The sequence below is a fragment of the Dromiciops gliroides genome, chromosome 1, assembly GCF_019393635.1.
Source record: "Dromiciops gliroides isolate mDroGli1 chromosome 1, mDroGli1.pri, whole genome shotgun sequence".
Taxonomy (NCBI): Eukaryota; Metazoa; Chordata; class Mammalia; order Microbiotheria; family Microbiotheriidae; genus Dromiciops; species Dromiciops gliroides.
The window spans coordinates 405849301-405856314 of NC_057861.1; the positions used below are offsets into that span (position 1 = coordinate 405849301).

The 7014-nt window shown below is 35.6% G+C and overlaps 1 pseudogene; it reads left to right on the top strand.

Annotated features, from left to right (window-relative positions):
* Positions 1–6640: 6640 nt before the first annotated feature.
* Positions 6641–7014, top strand: part of LOC122736685 — a 393-nt pseudogene continuing 19 nt past the window's right edge.

Consider the following 7014-nt stretch of genomic DNA (forward strand, 5'->3'; position numbering starts at 1 on the left):
ACACACACATACCCCATGCAAATCTATAGATCAGTCTCATGTTCTTTCTCTTTAATAAAAATTTTAAATGACTTCCTTCAGTGTATACATTAATAAAATGCCTAGGGAAAATGATGCCATATTTTCCCCTTTAAGAGGCAAGCTCAGTGTAACTTAGAGTTCAACTTGTAAAATTCACTTCACAGCCTAATTAATCTCTTTCCTTAAAGAAAAAGATTCAGTATAAGAATGGGAGACAAGACTAGCTTAGGAAAGGGAGTGGAGTAGGTATGGAGTGACAATAGCAGGAGAGATAGCTGCCAAGGCAGCTTTGTTCTTCAATGAAATATTCCTGAGTGTAAGAGCTCCTAATGAGCCTAATGACTTCTCCTTGCCCCACTGAAGATGTACTCTCTTTCCCTTTCTATCTATATTCCCTTCCTCTTTCCCCAACACTGAAGTGAAATTGACATAGAGAAGTGTTCAGGAGTGATTTTGCTTTGAGATATTTGTAGTTGAATAAAAAATAATAGTGATAGAACTGGGGAAAATATTACATTGGCATAAGGCAGGGCTCTCAAACTCAAATAGAAAGCTGGGAGCCACATATTGACTTAGAAAACCACAAGTTAACATGATATATGTTGTATCATATTTTTCTTTATTTTGCTAAACATTTCCTAATTATATTTTAATCTAAGTTCAGCTACATTTAGGAGTTTTGTAGCTCATGCAGTGAACAAGGAATTTGACACATCTGGAAAAAACTTTCATGTGAAAAAAAAGTCCTCCTTTATTAATGTAGGTCAGCACTTTCCCTGCAACTAATACTCTTAGAGAGTTGCTTAGATCACTGAATGTGACTTGCCTAAGGTCAAACAGAGAGTATATATCAGAGGCAGAAATTGAACCCAGGTCTTCTTGCCTTTAAAGATGGCTCCCCATTCACTGCTTCTAATAGCAATAGTATTGCTGTTGTTTTCTTGTTCATTCATTTCAATCATGACCAACTCTTTGTGACCCCAGTTGGGGTTTTCTTGGCAAAGATACTGGAGTGGTTTGTTATTTCCTTCTCCAGCTCATCTTATAGTTGAGGAAACTGAGGCAAACAGAATTAAGTGACTTGCCCAGGATTACACAGTTAGTGTCCAAGGCCACCCTTGAACTCGTGAGAAGATGAGTCTTCCTGACTCTAGGCCTGGTACTCTATCCACTGCACCACCTAGCTGTCTTGGCAGTACTATTAATGGTAGTAATAATAACAAGAGCAACAACAATCACCTTCCCTTCATTTCTCTGCCACAATCTACTATTCAAAGAACTTTCCTGTAGTCCTTTTATCCCCTTCACTTCACGGCTACTATTCTCTCCTTAGACCTCTTCCTTGCTTCCCCATGTTAGGATCTAAATGGTTTCTCTAAGAAAGCTCTCAAGAATCCATTCAAGCCACAGTGTTAACTAGACATCACAGCTTGAACTTGACACTGTGATTTTCCTACTTCTTAAAGGGGCAGGTAAATTACCATTTTTATGCATAATATTGAGTAAAAATGTTCTTTAGGTCTTCTATGTCTCTGTCTTTTGGCCACAGATAATTTTAATTCAATATATCTGATTTAAGGTTATTCTCCACAGTGATTTGTTATAGGTCTCATTACTGTTCACTTTGTGAAATAAGATAATATTGCAATCTTTTCATAGCTACCCAGTACTACCCAGTACTATCACTACATTTAATTTGGGAATATCACAATTAATAATATAACAACAATGATGACAAAGAAATGATGAATGAACAATAATGATATCCAATTTCCCATATTAGTTTCCTTATCAACATACCAGCAATTTTGGAAACATATAAAAACAAATTAGAAATTCATTAAGATAATAAGCATGTATTAATCACCAACTGTGTGCCACATACTGTTCTAAGCACTGGGACATATAAAATAATAAGAGATAGTTCATGTTCTCAAAGAGCTGACAGTCTAATGGAGGAGACAATATGCAAGCAAGACATATACAGTACAAACTGGAGATGGTCAACCGAGTGAAGACATTGACATTAAGCGGCATTCAAAAAAGCTTCCTGCAGAATTTGACAGTTTATCTGGGATTCGAAGGAAGACAAGAAAGCTTGGAGGCAGGAATTGGGAAACAGAGCTTTCCATGTATGCGGGGGGGGGGGGGGGGGCGATTCCATAAAAATGCATTTGGTTGGGAGATGTCTTGTGAGAGGAACAAGGAGACCAGTGTCACTGGATTGAAAGATATATGGGATGAGAAAGTTATAAAAACACTATAAATGTAGGAAGAAACCAGACTATTAAGGACTTTGTACGTCAGACAGTTTTATATTTGATCCTAGAGGTTACAGGAAGACCCTGGAGTTTATTGAATTGGGAAGGAGGGTGTAACATGGTCAAACCTATATTTTGGGAAGATCAATTTGAGAGCTGATTGGAGGATGGACCAAAATGAGGAGAGACTTGAGGTAGAGATGCCAACGAGAAGGCATTGCAATAGTCTAGGCATAAGGTGATTAAGGCCTGTACCAGGGAGATGGTCATGCCAGAGGAGAGAAGGAGGTAAATGCCAGAGATATTATGAAAGGAAAATTGACAGGGCTTGGCAACAGATTGGATATGGAACATGAGAAAGAGTTAGCTGTCAGGGATGACAGCTAGCTTGCTAGCCTGAGTCACAGGGGGAATGCTGTTACCCTGCGTAGTACAAGGAATTTTAGTAGAATAAAAGGTTTCTAAGTAGAATAATGTGTTCAGTTTTCTACTTGTTGATTTTAAGATTTGTAAGAGACATTCAGGTCAAAATTCCAAATAGACAATAGGAGATATGAGACTGAAGGTCAGGAGGAAACCAAGTAAAATCGATAATAAAGAAGAGTCATAAATTTAGAAGCACACATCACTAAATAATGACTATTGATATCCTGGAGGTTATCTTCTATGATAGAATGTAAACTTCTTGACAATAGGATTTTTAAAAGTTTTTGTATTTGTGTTGCCTGTGCCTAACATAGTGCTTGAATTAATCAAGTCTATCCCCCTCATTTTAGAGATTTTTTTTTAAAAAGCCAAGGCCCAGAGAGATTAAATTACTTGCCCAAGTTCTTACAGGTAATAACTGGAAGAACTCTGATTTGAACCAAGGTCATGTGACTCAAAATCCAATACTCTTTCCCCCATATCAAGCATGTTTCTTACATATATCAATTTCTTTTGAGATTCCTTGTTTGTGTATGAATAGATGGATATGTCCTCAAGTGAAAGAAAAATATTTAAAATCTAGAATACTGCAAATTTTATGTTTATCAATGAGTGTCTTTTTCTCAATAAAACTCAAAGGAAGTTATAGCACACTAAATTTTTTGTCAATAACATTCATAATAGTGCTAACATCTTTATGTTCTGTAGATTTTATGTAATCATTTTTCTTTAAAATTTAACTCTCATATAGTTTGTATAATAACACTAGAAAATAGGGGTTTTTTTAATTCAAAAGATATTCCTTGTCTCCTTGGGCTCTGAGAATTTTAGAAGACAGGTAAGTCTCATAAATGTGAAATTAATTGAACAAACCTATTGGGGACCTCACTATGTGGGATGTTCTGCAATAAAGACAGTGAGGAAATACATGGCACTTGCAATTGAGAAAAATATACTTTCCAGACAATACTCAGCATGTAATGAGGACTCCCATGTTACAAAACAACCCATGTCAATGTAATACCATGACTGTTACAGATTGTTCTCTTTTGGGTGAGTGGAAACCACAAGGTTTTATTTTAAGTAATTGGATTTCCATGGCAGATTACAATGTAAGCAATGAAAAGAAGGCAGATCATGATGGCCTATTAAAAGATGTCACTATAAATCTCTAGTAGAATTCACACAAGTTGTGGAGAAGAATAGAGATTATCTCACACATGTTTATAACAATTATAAGACATTGGTTTCAAATCATTTGGTAGCAATTTAACAGAGGGAGAAAATGAGGCACAGAAAACCGAGGGGTAAAGTTAGACACAACAAGTGCCCACTGTGTGCAAGACATTGAGTGGGGGCTACAACAAAGTTATTAGTGAAAGCAATTGATTTATATTTGTGGAAATGAAAGTCCAAAATGGATACTTCAAGATATGTCATCCTGAGCAAAAGAACAGCAAAGAAAAATTACCCTGGACCTGGGTTAGGTTTTAAGCTTTGCCACTTAATATTTGTGTGCCCTTGGTGTATTATTTCCCCTCTCTAGAATATAGTTTCTTCATCTATAAAATCACAGAGCTGAATAAAATTATCTTGAAGGTCTTGCCCAGTGCTAATATTTGCTATGATTCTAACTGGATATTTTGAAAGCCAGATATACATCTGGACATCTTGCCCACTTGTCTGATGCGAATATACCTCTCCCCACCTGGAACTATACCCTTCCAATGAGACCTTCAGAAATCATGCCTCCATTTTCTGGGGACATTAATTCACTCATCTTGGTCACCAACACATTGGGGCCATGCTATCTTGATTGGTTAACGAGTACAAACTCACCTAGTCCACTATAGATAGCTGGCCCCAGAAGAAAGACAACCATATATCATATCACATCCAGTCATCCATCCAGGAACAATTTATATATAACCCAACTTTTACATCTATCCCTACCCCAGTTTTCCAACTATTGCTCTGGGCATAACTAAAACAATACTACCATTGCTTCTTGAAAAGTTATGTCAATGTTCTTCCTTATGAATCATTTTAGCATTTCTTGCTGCTATTAGTATGATCACTTTTAATTTATTCGCCAAGGAAAATAAAATACATGAGTCTATTAGAATTGTTTATAAAATAAAAGTAAATAGTATCTTACTGAATATCTAAGGTGCCCTTCTTTTAGTAAAATATAAATTTAGTACATGGACTTTCTGAAATTTCTTTTAACAGGGTAGTTATTTTTAACTCTCTTCCATATTCTTACCCATTTTCAGATAATTTATTTCCCAAAAAGTGGGAGGAGGATTTTACTAGAATTTTATTTTATATAAGGAGAGATGACCTGACTTTAGGATTTGAAAATATTAGAATAAAGAAAAAAAACTAATGTTTCCTATTGTATAAAATAGGTAAATTTCCTGATATATCTATTCAGCCTAACATGAGATCCCATAATTTGGAAAAAATAATTCCCCAAAGTGCTTTAAGTGACTTAAATTTTAACTTGTAAAGAACACAGTTAAACCTAATGATGTTGCATTAGGCACCTATGCAGAAAAATGTATTTGAAGGAGAATATTTTATAAATTTATACAGTACCAATCCTCAAGGAACAAAATCAGCCTCTGCTTACTTTTTAGGGACTGACAAAGAAGAAGAGAAAGCATTTTGATGTGGACACAATCAGTCCTTTGAAGTTTAGCTGTCAAGTATTTTTCCTGGGCCCAAATTGAACCAATGATAAGAAGTATAAAGATAATGTAACAGCTCATTACTAGTAACCTGAAACATTCCCAGACATGCCTCCTTTTAATTCCTTTTATTTTCATTTATCTCCTTCAAATCCATTGTTATAGATGCTTTAATATGATTAGTGGTTCTTTTTTTTTCTAAGAAGAAATATAAGCCCTTTTTAAAACACTTAAATACACACACACATACACACACAAACACACTTTTCTGTGTTAAACTCCTATTACCTACCAAACATTTAAAGAACAATTAATCCCAATACAATATAAACTATTTTGAAAAATAGGTGGAGTCCTACCAAAGTCTTTTTATGACACAGATATGGTGCTGATGCCTAAACCAGGAAGAGCAAAAACAGAGAAAGAAAATTATAGACCAATTTCCCTAATGAATATTGATGCAGAATTTTAAATAAAATACTGGCAAAGAGATTACAGCAATATATCGTAAGGATCATACACTATGACCAGGTGGGATATACCAGGAATACAGGACTTGTTCAATATTAAGAAAACTATTAGCATAATTGATCATATCAAAAACAAAATAAACAGAAATCATATGATTATCTCAATAGATGCAGAAAAGGCCTCTGACAAAATACAGCATCCATTGTTATTAAAAACACTAGAGAGAGGGGCAGCTAGGTGGCACAGTAAATAAAGCATGGGCCCTGGATTCAGGAGGACCCGAGTTCAAATCCAGCCTTAGACATATATATAGAAATATATATGTCTCAAATATATAGAAAACTGAGTCAAATTTGTAAAAAATATAAGCTATTCCCCAATTGATAAATGATCAAAGGATCTGAATGGAGTTTTCAGACAAAAAAATCAATGTTATCTATAGTCATATAAAAATGCTCAAAGTCCTATTGATCAAAAAATGAAAATTAGAACAACTCTGAGGTACTACCTCATACCTGTAACAGTGGCTAATATGACCAAAATAAAGGAAAGTGTTGTATGTTGGAGGGGGTATGGGGAAACTGGGACACTAATGAATTGTTGGTGGATTTGTAAACTGATCCAAACATTCTGGAGAGCAATTTGGAACTATGCACAAAGGGCTATAAAACTGTCTATAGCACTCTCTTTCCCTGTTGTCACTGAGTTGAGCAGGAGGAGGAGATTCCGGGTGTTTTCAAGATTTAGCTTCACCTGTGAACGGCTGCAATGGCCAAGGAAAGTTTTGCTGTTGGAGGTATAATGGACATTAACACTGCTCTACAAAATGTACTGAAGACCGCACTCATCCATAATGGCCTAGCTCATGGAATTCATGAAGCTACTAAACCCTTGAAAAAACATGAGGCTCATCTTTTTGTTCTTGCTTCCAGCTGTGATGAACCTCTGAATATAAAATTGTTTGAGACACTGTATGCTAAGCACCAAATTAACTTGATCAAAGTTGATGACCACAAGAAGCTGGGTGAATGGGTAGGCTTCTATTGACAGAGAGGGAAAGCCCTGTAAGTAGTTGGACGCAGTTTCATTGTTGTTAAAGACTATGGGAAGGAATCTCAGTCCAAAGATGTCATCAAAGAATA